The sequence below is a fragment of the Amblyomma maculatum genome, chromosome 1 (genome assembly GCF_055883805.1).
Source record: "Amblyomma maculatum isolate TAMU_Amacu chromosome 1, ASM5588380v1, whole genome shotgun sequence".
Classification (NCBI taxonomy): Eukaryota; Metazoa; Arthropoda; class Arachnida; order Ixodida; family Ixodidae; genus Amblyomma; species Amblyomma maculatum.
Window position 1 is genome coordinate 416,462,548 of NC_139344.1, and position 20,241 is coordinate 416,482,788.

Consider the following 20,241-nt stretch of genomic DNA (forward strand, 5'->3'; position numbering starts at 1 on the left):
CCGTGATTGAATAGAATGTATTTACATAGAACGTATTTATACCTCCTATGATTAGCCTATTGATAGCGTACATGGACACTGTAACGACTGTGTTCCGATAATTGGCCACCGTTATTTTAAAGAATCGTGTTCATACAAAGTATTAATACCTTGTGTTATGCTAACTATATTTCAAGTGTCCAATAATAATGTGTATTTTACTCACTATTCACATGCATGTAATATTTCGTGAAAAGTGAGAGTGGCGAAAGAAACAGATGCAAATTCATACCTTCTTTTATTGCACAAACCCTTGACACAGAAACACTTCGTTTCCGACGGCAACGACATTGTGTGTTTGATGTACCAGCCATATCAAAATTTATCATGGTGTCACCTAGAAAAGAAATATACATGCTCAAAATTTTTCTGCCAATTTCGCACACTTTGTGCTAGCATCACACACATCTCTCTTCACTCAGATGCCTGTTTTTCCTCAAAATATGCTAACTGGTTTCCAACCACTTTCTGTACAAACTAGTACCTGCAAAACACCCTCAGGAGATAGAGACTATTGCTGTGTTTAGTTGTATTCCTTTTGATCCTCTATATCATTCGACATTAGTTTATCACAATAGGGGCCCAGGAAACAAAGGAGTGAAATTTACACGCCAGTATGCTTGGTCATCAGATACTCTCTCCTCTGCCATTTGCTGCATCAAGCAAATACACATGTTGAGCGGCAACGTATCAGTATGTATACATACATTTTGGTGCATGCTACCAGCAAGTGATGCCACTATGCCTGTTTGCTCCCATTTTTCCTGAGTGATGGCTATGTTTGCCATAGCAGATGACACACACACATAAGTAATTACTGAAGGAGACCAGCTACACCAAGCACCTAGGGGATACAAGAGCGATAATAGGGAATGATGAAGTATATTATAGTTAGCCTACAATATGCAGTCACACATACTTTTTGCTACATATGCAGGTAACAAGTCTCAACAGTGTATTCCCAGAGAGTAAGAAAATAAGAAAGTGCCACTCATGCCCATCTTTTCCTTTCAAGAGCTTGTCACCAAGGTAAAATCTTTATCACATATGAAAGCAAAATTTAGAATACCTTTCTTTTATAAGAAGTCCACATGGATGCTGCTACGTCCCACTGCTTCTTGTCCAGGAAGTCAGGTTGCCTTGTTACTTGTCGGCACAGACCACGGCAACAGGGTGTCTCCAGATATGGTCGAATGAAGCAACAAGAGGACTGCATGTACATATGAGAACACTAGTCAGAACAGCAGGAAGAAAGATTTTTTTAATAATAAAGGAAAAGTCAAATGCACAAGTAAAAGAAACATAGGAGGAGTATTTCATATGGTTGCTGAGTGACAGCATGAAAAGCCCAGAATTGAAAACGCAATGTTCCACTGAGGAAAATTACATAATCATAAAATACATAAATACATAATAATCTAGGTAATCTCAGGAATAGTGGCAAGTCTTATGTAGGCACTATCTTTTGGAGATACGTGGAAAGACAAGTCATATGGGGTGGTAAAAAATGACTGGTTTGGTTTATGTGGTTTAACATCCCAAAGCAACCCAGGCTATGAGAGATGCTGTAGGGGAGGACTTCAGAGCGTTTGACGAGCTGGGGCTCTTTAACGTGCACTGACATCGCACAGGACATGAATGCCTTTTTGCTTCAATTTTGAGCTTACTGCTGAACTGGTCGTACTCAAAATAGGTTGGCGCTACTTTTATTTAAATTTAGACAAGGTCCTTTTGAGGATACAAGACTTGCATGTGTCCCAGACACATTCAGGGAGACACGTTGGCCCTGTACAATGGCTTAAAACGTGGAGAGCTTGTCTCATTAAAACCCACCCGGCCCCGCATAATCACTTTTTGGTACCTAATATTGCCTGCTTTGGCTCGTCAATAGTAGGCTACCGACAATAGGAGCAAAATTATTTCATCCTTAAAAAATCATGCAGCTTACTGCTGGAATATGCAGTCACACATAATTTTTGCTACATATGCAGTTAACAAGTCGTAATAGTGTATTCCCGAGAGTAAGAAATTAAGAAAGTGCCATAAATGTCCATCCTTTCCTTCAAGAGCTTGTCACCAAGGTAAAATCTTGATCACATATGAAAGTCAAATATAGGAGAAATACCTGTCTTTTATAAGAAATCCACATGGATGCTGAAGAAACCATGCAGCTACATCCCACTGCTACTTGTCCCGGAAGTCAGGTTGCCTAGTTTTTACTTGTCGGCACAGACCACGGCAACAGGGAGTCTCCAGATATGGCTCAATGAAGCATCAAGAGGACTGCATATGCATACGAAAACACTAGTCAGAACAGCATGAAGAAAGTTATTTCGAATAATAAAAGGAAAAGTCAAATGCACAAGTAACAGAAACAAACAAGGAATACTTCATATGTTGCTGAGTAACAGCATAAAAAGAGAAGCACAGAATTAGAAATACAATGCTCCACAGAGGCAAACTACAGTAAAATGCTTGTGCACAAAATTCTCTTCTAGAGTGGAAGATTCAGTGATATATGCAAGGGGTTACGTTTATCTATTGTGCATGCATACGGTACTATAGGAATACAACAAGGTTGACGACTGGGCACGTTGGTATGGGTTCATACTGCCCCAGCCAAAAGACGAGACACAGCAAAGAGGAGGACAGGACAAGGCTGGACTATCAACTGAATGTTATTGATAAGAAGAAAACAACGAAGACTTCTTCCGAAAAGCTCGCGCACAACCCAACCGGTGGAATGGCAGGAAATTGGGAAGAAGATGAAGAAGAAAATTCAAAGCCAATTCCAAGTCAAGGCCTAACTAACAACTTTTCTAATAGATGAAGTTCCTTACAATGAAGGCTAACAGACGCCTTAGCCACACACTTGTCCTCGGCTTTAGCAATGTAAAATGCTTCAACGAACTCTCTGCAGAGTTGATTACCATTCCTGTAAACTACACCCGTATTATTGAAGTCAGGCGCACAAAGGGACGGGTCATGCTCCGACTTACACTCTCGGGATTGCACATGTAGCGCAAGATTAGAACTCGCCTTCCCTCCCAGAGAATTGAAGTGCTCCGTCAGGCGCACATTTAGACATCTGCCTGTCTGCCCGTAGTAGCACCGGCCACAATTCAGCGCAAGATTAGAACTCGCCTTCCCTCCCAGAGAACTGAAGTGCTCCGTCAGGCGCACATTTAGACATCTGCCTGTCTGCCCGTAGTAGCACCGGCCACAATTCAGCGGAACGTGGTAGACCACATTCTTTCTGCAGGTGGTGAACTTTTTCTTATGTGACACTGCACAACGAAAACTATCACGAGGTACACTGTCGAGCCCCTTTCTAACTCTAGCGCACAAGGCTCCTATCTTGTTTCTCGCTGTAAATACAACGGGCAGACAGGCAGATGTCTAAATGTGCACCTGACGGAGCACTCCAATTCTCTGGGAGGGAAGGCGAGTTCTAATCTTGCGCTACATGCGCAATCCCGAGAGTGTAAGTCGGAGCATGACCCGTCCCTTTGTGCACCTGACTTCAATAATACGGGTGTAGTTTACAGCAATGGTAATCAACTCTGCAGAGTTGGTTGAAGCATTTTACATTGCTAAAGCCGAGGACAAGTGTGTGGCTAAGGCGTCGGTTAGCCTTCATTGTAAGGAATTTTATCTATTAGAAAAGTCGTTAGTTAGGCCTTGACTTGGAATTGGCTTTGAATTTTCTTCTTCATCATCTTCTTCCCAATTTCCTGCCATTCCACCGGTTAGGTTGTGCGCGAGCTTTTCGGAAGGAGTCTTCGTTGTTTTCTTCTTATCAATAACATTCAGTTGATAGTCCAGCCTTGTCCTGTCCTCCTCTTTGCTATGTCTCATCTTTTGGCTGGTGCAGTATGAACTATAGGAATACATTACTGTCTGGGAAGTCAACCTCCACATCACCAGGTATCAAACTATCTCAGAGGTTTCTGAAAGATTTCTATGCAATGACAGGAAGATCTTTCACTATCAAACACAGTTGCAAATAACACTAAAATCTAATGAGCCCATGTATGTTTCTCTTAAAAATGTGCGGACGAAGGAAATGTAGTTGCTGCTCCTTTTATTTATTTACTTGTAACTAATACTGCATCATTTCCAGCTATAGCATGCGTGAACACAATGCAAACAATAGAGGTGAGCAAGCTTATCTAAAGATTTAGAATGACTTTTTGTAATAAAATGAACAGAAATCATTTAACTAGCCATGTACAGGAGACAATGCATGTACTAAAGCAGAGCTGCACAGATTTAAGAGCCTTAAAAGCTCTAGCAAAACACCCTTCTTGTCACATTTGCCTTTTCACAAACACTACAGGCTGGCCGAGAGCTAGCTTAGGTACAATACCTCTAATTATCGCATTCAAACTGATCACTTTTTCAAATACATTGATAAACACAGGTACACAAGGCTGAGCTTTCAAAACATCATCTGTTGGACAAAACCCTCATTATACTCTTGGATAGGTCTGATAATAAAGATCAGCATGGCGAAAAGCCATTCGGCGCTTCCATGCGCTATGCAAGCTTAATAGCCTTATCATATCTTACAGAACACTGTTGTAATTTTCAACACCTGAGAACCAAATTCCATGGGGGTTTAAAGGGACACCTTTGAGCAAAGTTCACTGTAGGATATCGCCCCCCAAAAACCCAATCAACAATAACACATGTTCCAACAGCCTCTGGCTTTCTGCACAAAATACAGTTCACACCCCATGGCAGAAAGATCTCTCTCTGCCATCTATGTTTATCCAGGCAGAACCCAAACATGCAATTTAAAAAGATTTTTGGCAGGTTGTAAAGGCATTCGTTTTACATGTTAGAATGCATTATTATTTGATAAACACAAAAGGGCCGCCACACTGATACTTCCCTTCGTCTTGCAGCCCACCCCTTCTGTAACAAGCCCCCTCATGTTTGCAGAACTCAAAAACACACAAAACAAACAGAAAATGTTCTCCAACAGATAAATATCAACATATTACTTTTTTTATTGCTAGTAACTATTTGGCTCTAGGGTTAACGATGCATTTATTTAGGTTGTGAATAAAATGAGTTCGGAAGTTAATTGCAAATCTTGGTGACTAGCAAGAAAGTAAATATTTGTGTATATGTTGCTTTGAGCAAAGTAAATGTTCTCATTTAGTCACAGAAAAACAGAATACCACTTGAACGAACGTCACTTCGACGATGTATTCAGTTGTACGAACTTTATTAAATCCCCCCCCTGAAGCTCTATTGAACACTATGCAAACGCACTTCATTTTAACAAACTTCAGTTATTGCTCATTTCAGTTCAACGAACATTTTCCGCGGTGCTATCCTGTGTCTTCAAATTCATACTGAGCGCTTAAAAAAGCACAGTCTGCACTCTTTGTAGCATATTTTTATGTTAAGAACCACTCTTCATTATCGCGTGAAGAAAAGTGGCCGTTATTTAGCTTTAAAGTGAATTGGCTGCCTAAACTAGCTTGTAACCAGATGAATCCATAGCTGTCTGCACGCTTAATTAGCTGTACAGTCATAGCCAGTCAAAGCCAGATCTTCAGCCCTACCAAGCCCTTTAGCTCCAAGAATTGCAAATGTGTGCATTTTGGTTAACCATGATCTGCTTGGAGAAAATGAAAGCCTTGTCTCCTCAGCAGGCCGTTGTGATAGGCAAGATTCTCAGGAGCTTGCACAGTAATCGAGTTCAAAACCATTGTAGTCCTTTCAAAAGTGCTGCAAAAGGTTACGCATTCTTCACTTGCAAATCAGCGCAGTGACAAATAAATGGGCTCAGATAAGATTTGAACAACCTAAAAATCTGTGACAGATTTTCTCTTCTTGGGCTCCAAGATTACCTCGGAAGGAGACTGTAGCCATGAAATTAGGAGACGCCTGCTTCTGGGAAAGAGAGCAATGGTTAGCCTTGGCCGCCTAGTAAAGAGCAGAGACATTAGTCTGCCAACCAAGATCTCGTATAACTCGTGCTATGGTCTTTCCATTTGTGATGTGTGGATGCGAGAGTTGGACTGTGAAAAAGGCTGACCGCCGAAGAATTGACGCGTTTGAATTGTGGTGCTGGCGAAGACTCTTGAGAGTTCCTTGGACTGCCAGAAGATCAAATCAGTCGATATTGTCGACCATAAACCCTGACTGCTCATTGGAGGGTCAAATTCTAAAGTTAAAGCTCAGCTACTTTGGTCATCTGATGAGAAGAGAGGAGTTGCTGGAGAAAGATTTGATGTTGGGAAAGGTTGAGGGTCGCTGGAGAAGGGGTAGGCAGCAAGCGCGATGGTTAGATGGTATCCTCGAGGCACTGCAGATGAAGTTATGTGATGTTAGGAAGATAGTGAGAGACCGGAAAGCGTGGCGTGACATGGTCCATAGGGTCACGAAGAGTCGGACACGACTGAACTGAATATTTCTTTAAGCTAATGGAAACAATCTTCCACGCATTTATTTCAGTCCAATGAAATTTCATTTCAACAAACTTTTTCCTAAGGTCCCTTGAACTTTGTTCAAGTGAAACATCACTGTATGTGTACATATGCTGAGGCAGTCTAAATAAACAGTAACTGAATGTCAGCATGAACATGCACACATATGCACAGTGCAGTCAGCTATATTATGACACCATGTTTGTCACTGAGCTATTAAAACACAGGTTTACTCAATTTTGCCTCAACTAGAAATAGTAGGTACTACTTCAATAAAACAGCTAAGTATATCTCCTGTTTTAAAGCTCTGAAGAGGCCATGAAAACTTTTCTTTAGTGCAGACTATGAGCAAGATTCACCAACATGTCAGTCGCGCTAAAAACACAGCAAGAATGATTTAACAACACCGAGCTGGTTTCAAGCTTTGCTTTAATGAAGCCTGTTACACATCCGCCCTTTATACTCTCAAAAGAAAACAATAAATGCAAAGCATGAACCAGTAAAAATTATACAGTTATAAAGCAAACACATGAATGCAAAAAACATGAGCATGTGATACCTACCAATTCAATGTCTCCTTTACAGGAAGGATGCTTTAGGGCAGGGCACCCATGGCTGATAGAATAAACTGCCTCAACAGATTCATGACGCTGTCTGCTTCATATTCAGGCAGCACTCCCTCGATGGCAGATGAAATCTGCTGCAAAAGCAGTGTGACAATACAATTGCATCAGCTGGACTGCAAGCATTATTGCCAAACAAGCCGTAAATGCAGTAAAAGAAAGACTTCATTAAATCCATGCTTCTCAAAACCCATAACATACCATTACTTTCCTTACACTCCTAAAGAAAAGCTGTCTCAGAAAATGAATTCCTAGCAGCTCTAGGTCACATGCCATAAGTTACCAAAAAACTCGATCCTATCATCTGTTTAAATTCTGACCCCTGTCAGCAATGTCAAACATTAATAAACGAAGAACTTCCATAGTTGAAATTCACTTTTCAAAATATGCTGTTTCTCTGTGAAGCTTAAAGGTTCTTAGAAATTAAACAAAACAGAAGACTAAGTTTGAAAGCTCTAATCGCTTAATTCACAGCCAATTGTTAGCTTGACCCACATAACTTGCCACGCCTCCGTTAAAAAAAAAAAGAAAAAGAACACTGGGCCTGTACTAAAATAATACGTACTGACCTACTAAGGATATAAATATAACTATTACTGCGTTGAAGTCTGCGAATTGTTATAAATAAAATTATATATCACCCCCCCCCCCCCCCACAATCTGTGCTTACTCTAAAGGAAAGCTTAAAAACCTAATTTTATGCGGAAAGTCGTTGCTTATGGACTGTTCCAATAAAGCGGTAACCGCATGAGGCGACAACCTCTAGCGATCCGTCGCAACGCCTGTCGTTGTCGCATACCGCACGGAGCGACGGCACTCAGCGACAGAAGCGCGTTTTCAGCGTTGCTCTGTTACCGCCGCCTCGTCATTCGGTCAAGGGGAATGCAATCACGCTATATCCCATTTTCAACACTAAACAGCATGAAGTACGATAAAACACTGATGAAATTTCTTGTAACGCATCGTATTTTAAAGGGTCACAGGGCAGCGGTGCGTTACTATACACTGCGATGCCGACTTGCATTGCAAGCAGCGACTTTCTCCTGCTCCTTTCGGAAATTAACAATATCAAGCCACGCTAACCTTTTTCTTTCTTTTATTACCCTTCTAAGCTTTTACTGAATTATCTCGATGCGCTCATATATATACACGGATCAGACGAAGTGAGCGCGTGAAGGCACCAGGTTCTTCGCCCAAACCGGACTAGGAAAACTAACTTTACACGCAATAAAAAGAAAGCCAGAACGGAAGTTGAGCACCCTAAAGCCCTCTGCGATTGGCTGCCTCGCGAGCTGCTTTCGGGCGACACGCGAAATTTTCTAAAAACCCAGAAACCGAGCGACGGCGACGAGCGGCAATGCTTTGGCGGCCCTCAGCCCGTCGCGCGACGGCGTCGCGCGGCATGTCGCCGCGTCATGCGGTTAGCGCTTTAACCTCGAATTACCGGCTCCATGTGCAAATAGCTCAACGAAGAAACGCTATAAATAAAACAGATAGGTAGCGAGCGATCGCACACATCTGATGGAATTTAAAAATGACAGGTTTTATACGTCTACATAGCTTTTACGCAGTACAAGGCCTCTCTCAATATTTGAAATTTGACGGTTATGGCTGCGAGGCCAAGCGGTTGTTTACCTTTCAAGAATTATTAATAACTCCGCAAAAAAACGCCTTAAAGATCTGAACTATGTTGCAAAATGATCGGAAAGAGGCCGCGGACAATCTAGGATCACTTTTTAAAACCTAACTAGGTGATAAAAACGCTAAACAATGAAAAATATTCCTAGAGCATTGGGCGTGCAGTATGCAGCAAAGTAAAAAATGGGTAAACGCTTGTAATGTAAAAACTGCTCACTTCTGAAACACAAAATTTTCAGTGAGTATGCGCAAAGCGTTTATAAGAAAGGAATGAAAAAGTTTGTCAACTTACATTGAAGATTTCTGGCAGAAAGAACTATTTTCCACGCTCGACGTCGCCACACAGCCAAACGCCGCCTCTCAGTCGTGCGTAATCACGTGACACATGAAGCTGCATTACGTGTTTTGTGGAGTTCGCTTTCTTTCTTTCTTTCTTTCTTTCTTTCTTTCTTTTTTTTTTTCCAGTCGCGCTGCCACGCCGCGCTGCTCCATCACGTGTCTTGTGGAGTTCGCTTTCTTTTTTTTTTTTTTTTCCAGTCGCGCTGTCGCGCCGCGCTGCTCAGACGAAAGGCGGGATTAGTGGAACGCCGAGCGAGCGTCAGTTCTGTGCGTTCGCTATCTTGTGCGTTCGTTCGTTTTCTTCCGGTGGTTTTGTGGGGTAGCTGGTATTCGAGGCGACGCAGAGACTCGGAGTGGCGAGCCCACTTCAGCGATCGTGTGTTTGCTTCCTTCATTGTAATGAAAACTTGAGTTCTTACCGTATGCGGAGCCGCACATATTGAGTGCCTGCGCATGAGTTATTTGCACGCACGCGCGCTCACACACATGCAGCTTTGCAGATGCGAAAAAGAAATAGCTCTCAAGACTGAGAGCATCATACATTTGTGCTAAATAAAGACTAAAAACTGATTGCTGATTTCGTTACTGTTACTCGGAGACAACTTTGCTCTGTGAATATTTTGTGAAACTTTAAACCCATCTTTTTTGCTGTATTGATGACATCATTGCGGTAATACCGTGAAATTGCGCTGTTATTCGGTGAACACATATCTGTTTTCCTTTTCTTTCCTTTTTTTTGCTTTTGCTGCTGTTCATCTCTGTAATGTCTGCAATGTTTATGCCTGTGTTTATGCCTGTAATGTGTTCCATGTAAACTAGCTTCCTGTTGAGCTGTCACCTGCTGATGTTTGCGAGGGTCCTCGGCACTCTTAAGCAGTGTGCAACTGCTTTCTCGCTGCGGTGCCCCCTCCCCCCCCCCCGTCCTCTGGTTTTGAAAACAAGAAATTGATTGATTGATTGATTGATTGATTGATTGATTGATTGATTGATTGAAGGGCGCGTAAATGAAGCCGTCACAGGTTTGATACCGCGCGCTGTCTACGTTGGCTAGCCTGCCCGCTTCTCCTTTCATACCTCCCGCACTTCTAGGAAAAAAAAAAGAATGCGTGCGTACGTGCGCACTGCTGTGTGCTTTGCTCGCAGGGCGGCTAGACGCCCCCCCTCCTCCAGCTCGAAGCCGCGCTCTGATGGCCAAGCGCCTCCTTGCATCCTTCCCGCGCATTGGATTTGAAGGACAGCTTCCAGCCAACCTCTCGAGAGGGTGGTTGCAACTAGAACTAGCATAACGTTCCCAATGGATCACAGCGGAAGGATGAATATGTTCAGCTACAGCTGGTCGATATTCCGTGGTTCGGGTCAAGTGCGTGTTAATTGTGCCGTAAGGGCGCTTAATTGATTTACAGAGGTCGGTGCCGCGGACCGCAGGTTGCGCGCTGATATAGTTCACGAGGCTGCATGAACGCTATGCGAAGGCTGCGAGCGAATATGCGTGTTTCTGCTGGCGCATTCTGTGCCGTTGTGTGTGTTAGTTCGCCGCCCCCCCCCCCACCTCCCCAGCCGCCGCGCCTTCTCTTCCCCCCCCCCCTCTTCCCTTACCATTAGCGCGCTTCCTTACCCTACCCTTGCCCTAAGCTCGCACCTCACCCAGACACCACCTCCAGCAAAAACATGAACAAAAGCAGAACCTGTAGAGCGCTCGCTCGATTGACGCACATGTCCAAAGGCTGCTGGGTGGTGTCGGATAACCTCCGCGAGCGAAACATACGATGCGCGCGGTCAGGAACAGATGGGCTAAGATATGGCCGCTGCCTTGACGGGAGCGGCGGCGCAGAAGTGAATAAGAGAATAAGACAATCGCTAACATACTGAGCGCGGCGAGAGAAAATGGCGGCGGGCGCCGATTTGTTTTCATAAGTGGTGGACAGGAGCGTATGCTATGCACAGCGGGGTGGCTCGGATGCGTCTGGGAGCACACTTCTAAACACGATCGGGTCGATAAAGAAAAAATACAAATTCATTTTTTTTTTCGGATGAAAATTTGGTCCTTGCCAGGGAAATGCACCCTCCATTTTCCAGTAATTTCGGCGCGTGAGAAGGAAAGCGGAGAAGAGGGGGGGGGGGGGGGGGGGCTCGTTCGGTAGCTTACTGTACATGTGCATATACCCAATCATTGTGTGTATGCCAATATATAATTCTAAAGTTTCGCCCATATAGCTTCTGAGGGATGAGCTACGTGGATCCGAGAGTCCAGGGCGTGCGTCTCAGCATCGCGTGATGTAACCCGACAACACCCACAGCGCGCATTCTCCACTGTAAAGTGGGCGGCGCGGTGCGTTTACCTTCCATTTGTGATGTTTTTGTATTTAATTGTGCGAGCGAGCTTGATAAAAGGACTCAGTGCGTCCTCAACAAGAGCGGACGCTTGACTAAGAAATGCGCGATGAAGAAAGAGCGAAATTGTAACCAGTTAAATTTTCAAATTATAATCTTATAAGTTTTATCTATAATTCATGCAAATTGATCGTATCAATTTTCCATTTCCATTTCTTTTTAACAGATGCTATTCATAATAAAAAATGTAATTCAAATATGAGTTGTAATGAATAGCATTCACTCGGTCAGTTAATACTATATACTTTCGATCTGAAAATTTTTTCTGACATGCTAAATTGCTTCAGTATATTTTAATAGCTGTGTATGAGTGGTATAACCAGAAATAATTTTCGAGGGCGTTATACGGCATCGATAAAAAAAAATTGTAAAAAAGGCCGAAAGAAGGAGTTCAAAAACTTTCGGAAGGGTTTCTGACATCGAAACAGAGCCCTGGCTACGCCCCTGCTGTATATTGATAGGAGTATATACAGAGAAGTATATTCACCTAACAACTTGCTATGTACAAACTTTATATGAACTGATTTAAATGCCCCGCCGGGGTGGTGCAGTGGTAAGACGCCCGACTACTGTGCCGGAGTTCCCGGGTTCGAACCCGACCACGGCGGCTGCGTTTCGATGGAGGCGAAACGAAGTGGCGTCCGTGTGCTGTGCGATGTCAGCGCACGTTAAAGATCCCCAGGTGGTCTAAATTACTCCGTAGCCCTCCACTACGGCTCCCCTTTCTCTCTTTCCACTTTCACTCCCACCTTCCTCCCTTCCCTTACGGCGCGGTTCGGGTGTCCACAGAGCAAGTGTGACAGTTACTGCGCCTTTCCCTTCCTGTGAACCAATTTAACTTAACTGATTTAAATACACAAAAGTAACAGTGTATGAACTTCGTATTTACACATGTTCATACAGATTAAAAGTACGTACAATATTGATAGAGTCAATAAGGTGTTAATACAGATTCTAAAGACTGTTCACGACCATTTTTGTAAGGGAGAGCGGTAGAAACATTGTTTGGTGGCATCAGAATAGGCCCCGAAGGATGAGGACGAAGGCAACGAAAATAAGGAATATTATACCGTTCCTGACATCATCAGTAAGTTTGTCCGCAGCCTTTCTGTGCTTTGAGGACAAGCTCGAACTTTATTCTTAGATTAAGTCATTAGTTTGAACGCTACTGCAAAAACATTTGGTATACTTACATGCAACCTATATTGATTTGAATCCCTAAATATATCCCCTGATTCCCTTTCAAGATGAAGCTTTCTCAGAGGGCAAAGCAGAGAAAAGCAAAGCTCCAAAGTCGGTAGTGAGAAACAGCTCAGATGCGCTATGGCATCCCGTCAATGCTGGTCGTCGAAAGGGCAGACGGGCGGAATAGGCTAAAGCGATGCAGCATTCGTGATGAGCGGCCATCAGAGCAATAGAAGAAGAATCGCAGGGAGGAGAGGGAGTGAGAGTGGGAAACGTTTGTGTTTTTATCTGAGATTGGATCGTGGTTGGCCGTGCTTTGGAGGCTTTGGCCCTTAAGGACCCCATATGCCATGTTCAGGGCGGCTTCCCACTTGGACAAGAAGGGATGATTTAGGAAATGTATGAAGTAGGATTGAGAAATTTTGGTTCCTAAGAGTGGGCGGTGAACCTGCGAAGCAAACAAAAAAATATTTTGTGCGCATATTGTGAAATGACCGGTGGTACTCAGCTCAAGACAGGGAAATTGTTAGGCGGGAGTTACGTTTGTATCTGAATGCCAGCCTCTCTACACGCCAGTTTTTATGAGATGGTAGGCTTTTGGGACAATTTACCGGAGCCTGAAGAGCGCAAAAGGCAGACACGAGAGAGAAACACAAGAACAGTTGCTCTCCACCACTCCACCAAATATTCCAAGAAACGACCTTCTTTGTAGCGGCTTTTCCTGAGTCTCTCTCACGTACCTGCTTATTTTAGGCTTCTGGCTTTGCTATAATTCGCACACTTCGTTTACCTGATCCAAGAAAAAAGATTTGCTGAAATTAATTTTTTTTAGACAATTCTTAATTTCGCGCTGCGCGCGAATAGGCCTTTGGTATCATCACCTTAACTAGGTGGGGTTACCTTTAATTACAGCACTGAGGGTACGTTTCTGGATTTGCACGTTAAAGCTCTCATTGCCACGGAGAAGGAGATGTCCTTGTGTCCAGATAGGCAGGTGTTAGATGTGTGACGGGTAGATTGTACGATGCTGTACTTGATAAAATGCTTGCTAGTAAATGATGTCATTGGTGGACCGCCTTGGAGATCTTACGCGGGATGCGAAGAACATGAACTACGTTTCCGACTCTTTACTTTGTATAGTACATACTTAGACTGTGGTCAATGCGTTATCCACAGCCGTCGTTGCTGCTACTGCTGCAATGTAGATATTGCATCTGGGTAGAAATTGTCTCCACTTTTATTGCAGATTCGTTACAAAGATTTTGCCCTTGCCTTTTGGATTTCCTCGTGGAAATTCGGGGCCAATGTTCCTGGGCATTGTAAAGCGAAGATGTTGGTTCCAAGTTCAGTGTTCATGCCTTTAGTTTCACATCGTGCAATATTTTAGGTTGTCGACCACAATGCTGCAGTCATTGCTCAGGTACACGGGCATGCCTACCGCCATTTCCAATAGCTAGGTACAGGTATCCACTTCTAGCTATAACACGGCCACTGCTTTCAAAGCATCATTGCGTTCGACCCGCTCATTCCATTAAGTTAGGCGGCCAACCATGCGAAGCATCACCTCTGCGTCCCACTGTGCATGTATCGCTTTGCTTCGATAAGCGCCTGCATTCGACGCAATGCTGCTTTGAAAGCGGTGACCGTGTTATAGCTAGCAGAGGATCACCCTGTACGTCTTAAAACCGATTTGTTTAGATTCTACTTCTGTTAGTCAATGGTAGCGATGTGATATCCAATACGGCGTAATAATGCATGAGCAAGACATTAGGAGAATATTCATTTTTCTAGGGTTCGGAATTAGTGAGCCATCTTCGCATGTGAATCTTGTTGTTTGTCATTTAACAAGACAATATTGTTCTCGCGTTCACCTGGAAAAGTAATGTGACCAAGAAGAGTCTGTTTACCTTGCGGCAGAGTTTCCTTTGATGTTTGCAACGTACGATGTAGTGCCCATCGGCCTCTTCATGTATTTCACGTGAAGGAGTTTTGATTTGTGGGAAGATCATGTATACAACATTCAGCTCAGGCATAGATTTCAGTAGTGGCCACAGCTCCGTGCGGTGTTTTTTAACCACCTCAACCAAGCTGAATTTAGCTCAAGTAATGATATCCGTAAAAGCTGCCTGTCATATAATCGGAACTGAATCAGGGTCGGCAGCAATGGTGCATAAGGAATGCTTATGAAAGAGCACTGAACAGATTACAGGGGGAGCCTCAGCCAATATCTCGAAAAGTGAACCTTTCTTCGGCTGGTGTGACGAAGTCAATTCCATTTGTCGAAGCACTGGTTCCGCTTGGAAGTCAAGCTCCCCTCAATCTTTGTTCAGTACTTTTTCATACTGTGTAGCCATGTTGTTTCTCGCGTATTAACACAAGGATGTTATTAGCTTAAGAGGGGACAACTGACCCCTGTGTTACCTCCCATACCTTGGGAATTTGATACGATCGGGTGTTCCTACCGAGATGGTGGCTTGTTTTCTGAATCAAGTAACGTTATTGACGCAGGCATGAACAAATAGCTCCAACGTGGTAAAAACAGGTTATTAGAACTTACCCGTTAATTCATTGTAGCAAGGGCATACATGAAATGTCTACATTTTTGGTTTCGATGTGGTTTCGCTTATGACGTACGTAGAGCAAACTCGCTTGAATGGTATAGAGAGTGGAATGGGAATTCGGTCTTCAGCTTGCGACTGACCGCCAATATGTTGCAAAGAACTCACCTTTTTTTCTATCTGGATGGTACTGAGTTGCATATATGCCTTTAAACCGCCACCCCTTTTATCATTGCGCAACCTCTAAGCAGTGTACACTGTCAGCCTTTTAGTAGGGCATTGCACACCACATCTAAATATTTAAAGCCACACCACATTACTCTATCCCATTTCGCATTCCATGACCGTTTCATTTTCCTATTCTTTTTATAACTTTCGTGCATGCTTCTCTTTCTTTTTCTCCCCTCAGTGCTCCTTGCTGCGCAGAGCAGCAAGTTAGCAGGTTTAAAACGCTAAGTTTTCTCTGTATTTAAATAATACTTCTTCAATTCCTAGCATAGTGTTCCATATCCCAGCATTCGGAGAATCAAGCCTCTGTATGTCATTTCGTAGCTGATATAATTATCTAGGGACACTTTGTATCCTGAAACATGCACCGGCCATTTCCTCTGCTTTTGACCTCTTTCTGCCATAAAAAGGTGCTGTCCATAGCTAGAGATTAGTTATTTTTATGTCGAGGTTTAGGCCAGCTGTGCAACACCCTTCTTTCCTCCCCGTAGGCCACCATTCTACACCTTCTTCTCCTTCTCCAATTAAGGTGATGTGTATCACCTCCGCTTTCCCAAACCATCATCTTAGCTGATGTTTAAAGCTGTGCATGCAAGTCTCCCTCTTCAGATTCAATAAACCGCTACAATCAAGTACAACGCGCCAGTTTGAACCTGAACGTACAAGTTGGATTCGTGGGCTGTAGAGGAGCTCGTTAAGTGAAATAAAGGCTCAGAAGACAAGTAGAGGTTTATTGTCAACGGATTACATACATTACTTCTCGTATAATTATTATTAGACCCCGCCGTCATGGCACAGTGCTTAGGGCGGTCGACTATACTGTTCCCAAGGATGCGGGAAAAGCAAGGCACTCGTGTCCTGCGCGACGCCGATGTACGTTAAACACCCCAGGTGTTAGAAATTTTCGGAGTCCTCCACTACGGCAGCTCGCATAGGCTGAGTAGCTTTGGGGCGTTAAACCCCGAAAACTGAAGCAAACAATTATTATTTCATGTGATAACTAATTTTTGAAATATGTAGCAATCGTCTCCGGTACAAAAGTTGTTTATTAAAGATATATTTCGAGGCGGAACACGCCACTGGATAGGCTTGAAGAGAAACCCATCATGCGATGCAGGCTTTGAAACACACACAGGTAAATTTCATGGAACAATACGACGGAGTCTGCAGAAGCCCTGATAAGCCGCAGGTGCCAACTCCGTGATATAAAATTGCGACAGTCTGTGCTTTGCCGTGATGAAGGCCCAGAATCAAGTGCACAATGAGTTAAAACTTCAATCATAATATCTTAAGCGCTCGGAATTATTTTGTGGATTTAGGCACCCAGATAGCCTTAATAATTGGATCACGGTCGCATTGAGCGTGCTGTATTTCCTGTCCATATACACAGAACATTTCATTTCCTACAACCACTCCAATTTCAGTCACTTATATTTAACCAAAGTCTTCGGCCGTAGTCCGAAAAAATAGCAAAATTATTTTGGAGATTGTTCATTTAGTGCAGGAATAGTTGGAAAATCTCTTGTCTCTGCTGTGTCGTCCTGTTATTCGAATTTACCAGGCATGGCAGCAACATTACGAAACTACACCAATATTGCCCTCCACTAAAACGTTTATACCGCATTAAAGTTAACTAGGCTTAAAATATTGCTTCATTCCCGCCTACCTTCTTTCGTAGTGCAAATGTCAGCGGACTCTGTATACTGGCCAAAATATTTTCCGCGTTGAACTTAGACAGGACGATTAAGTTGAGGCGTGCCGTCCAAATGTTGATTTAACGATTTTTCATTGATTTCTGGTACAATGGCCTACGACGTCTGAAATAGTTGAAGTCGTTAAAGGCTAATATTCGCCTGTGACAAACCGGTTTTAAATTCTTTCTTTCTTTTTTCTTTCTTTCTTTCTTTCTTTCTTTCTTTCTTTCTTTCTTTCTTTCTTTCTTTCTTTCTTTCTTTCTTTCTTTCTTTCTTTCTTTCTTTCTTTCTTTCTTTCTTTCTTTCTTTCTTTCTTTCTTTCTTTCTTTCTTTCTTCAATACTGCGAACCTTGTACAGGTCCAAGCAAGGTGGTAACATGGCAACGATATGCCTTCATGCTCTTTCTGTATAAAACATCGTCCTCCAATTCGAAAGCCTAGCGATTATATCCAAGCATAAAACGTCATATCCCCGTTGCTGTCTTTATTACGGAAACGTGAATAAGAGTAAAATGCGTTGCGGGGCTAGTTGGTTCATGCTCGTAAACGTATGTAAAGCTTAACAGTGGGACCACAATCAGACAACAAAGACAGGACAGGGCGCCCTGGCCTGTCTCTCTTGTCTGATTGGTCCCTCACTGTTGCGCTTTACATAAAAAATGTGAATTAAAAGGGCGCAGCGCTCTTTAAAGTCGGTGAATTAATTAATACGCCAGCGATGCAGTCATTAATTATGTGGGAAGCTTACAGCAGAGCGTCTACCACTCAGGACTAAAAAGTGATCATTGTTCGATAGTTTCTAACTAATTAGCCCGGGGTCAATTTCAGGGCTTTCTAACTACTCTAAGAACGCGTATGGTTCCTTCGACGTTTTTGGAATCAATGTGCTCTGGCATCAGCTCATTGCGCAGTCCACGTGATGGCAATAAACAACGGTTACAACTCCGGTGACTGTGCTGTGCTGCAGTCAGATGAGATTGGTGGCACTGTGATATCGTGGCGTACTCAAATTAGTTAGACGAATGGCCTTTGTGTCTGGTCACCACTCGGCACTGCATTTAATTTCACAGCAACATTAACGGGGTTCCACATCGAGGGCAAAAGATGATGAAATGTGGAAACACAGCACAAACGAAATCGGCGGGAAGACCTGGGGTAGTAGGGAAAGCATTGCGGGACATCGCCATGATATTGTCGGAGTTTGGCAAATGATAAAGAGTCATTTGGCGTTTAACTTCCTTGCCCTTTCACATCGCGTCTTTCTGTTTTCAGCCATGACTAGTGGCCTGATGTGTCAGCGTCAAGGCGGACATTGGTTTGATTCGAGGCTAAGCATACAGCACTCACTGAATGTTTCTCCGTTGTCTTCTCTTTCCTCGTCCCGATTGCCCGTCTAATTAAGCATATCATGTGCACTAATGGTAAGCAATCCTTTGGATGGTTTAATAAGGTGTATATACTTTATGTAATGACAATCAAGACTTCTGTAAAGACAATTAGGACTTCTCTGACAGGAAGAAGTATAAACTGCCTTCAGTTTAAAGTAGCGGCTAATTGATTACCCGCTGGCTAAGCATTAGCGCTGCTAGAGTGCATTTGTTTACGGTTTGGCAGACAGAGACCAACTATAAATAAGACAGTGCTTCCTACCGCTAGCACTATATTCTTCTCATTCTACAGTGGTCAAATATACATGCCCGCTTTAGACCAAACCAAACACTGGGTAGTGAAATCACAGAACACTGCAAGAATATTCTGCTTTTAAGGAAACCGCCCTTCGGAGTTTTACTACGGAAACTCCTTGGCTGAGCGGAGCAGCAGGTGAAAAATATTGCCTTAAGTTCCCATCAATATTGTGGGAAGGGAGCAGAAGAAAGTTACTGGGGATATAAATTCTAGCAAATGACGCTCCGTAGTGTACGCGCTATATAGGGAAAAATAGGAAATGGCGCCATACTGGAAAGAATCAGCGAAAAAAGAGAGGACGGGAGAAATAAGGAAGAAGGCCAAGTTGAGCACACCAACGAGAAAAAAAAAACAGTATTAGCACGCGCATGCGTGATGAAGAGCCCCACACCCTTTTACAGAGCCGTCGCGTGTATCTCCGTTGGGGCTTGCTGGTCACAGGATCCCTACTCTGTCCAGCAGCGTTGTTTCGCACCGGCGTACAGAGGGATAAAAGAAAGAAAAACACGAAACTGCAATTGACCAATGATCGTGGCGTGGTTGCGAAAATGCCAATGACCGGATAGCCATTTATTACCCTTCCTCTGTCATCTTTTTCTTCTTTTTTTCAACGCACGTACGGAGTTCCACACAAAACTGGTTGATGGCAAAGTGAGCGGGATGTGAAGTTCAGATGGAGGGCCATACATAACCGCAAATCTCTTATTTATTGAAGAAAGTAACAGGATAAAATAAGAAGGGGGGTGTGTGCAGAGCAGCAGAATCTCTATAAATTCGAAGAATTAAGCGCTTCACTAACAGTGTACGACGGCACATGAGCAGGCCTAGAAGCTAGCAGAGGGGAAATCTAACGACTGCTCACGACTATAAAGTGCTTAAAAAGAAGGATCTAGTGAATGCTAGTTTATTCTTTACACCTCAAATGCCGTAGTGGCGGCGTATTACATGAGGAATTGCGGCATAACATCAAAGTTATACATTAATATCGCAAATTAATTATTTTCTCTGTGAACTTGCTAAAATCCTGCTGAAAGGAGTAGAGCACGGATTGAAGGAAATATAATTGTAGTCTTTCGCAGTCTCGATGAAAAATGAAAACATAATTATGCGCAGTTGTACGGGTAAATAGTGGATAAACACGTTTGTTGTGGCAGACACGTTCCGACATCATGTGAGAGGACAGAATAACAGTGTTGGATAGCTTTGAATGATAATATTTATGAAGAAGGCAAAGTCTAAACCTTTTATGTCGATCAACGAGAAGTGGTATGCTAGCTGGAGATATTAGATGCAGTAGTGAAATAGCTGTAGTTGGAGTAAACAAAGCTGGTGGCTCGATTTTGTATTGATTCGAGAGGGTTAGCAAGGTATGATTAGTGCGGGTTCCAAATAGCGCATGCGTATTCTAATTTTG

At 43.2% G+C, this 20,241-nt stretch overlaps 1 long non-coding RNA gene across 3 annotated transcripts; it reads right to left on the reverse strand.

Moving 5' to 3' along the window:
- Window positions 1-260: 260 nt before the first annotated feature.
- Window positions 261-9,143, reverse strand: LOC146208997 (uncharacterized). Of its 3 annotated transcripts, none has more exons than XR_014705698.1 (5): window positions 9,039-9,143; window positions 7,049-7,185; window positions 2,165-2,322; window positions 1,109-1,249; window positions 261-376 (listed from the first exon to the last, which is right to left on the reverse strand). It is a non-coding gene; the product is annotated as an uncharacterized LOC146208997 (long non-coding RNA). The 3 variants fall into 3 exon arrangements; XR_014705700.1 differs by having other exon boundaries at window positions 747-1,249; XR_014705697.1 differs by having other exon boundaries at window positions 261-1,249.
- Between the last annotated feature and the right edge of the window lie 11,098 nt (window positions 9,144-20,241).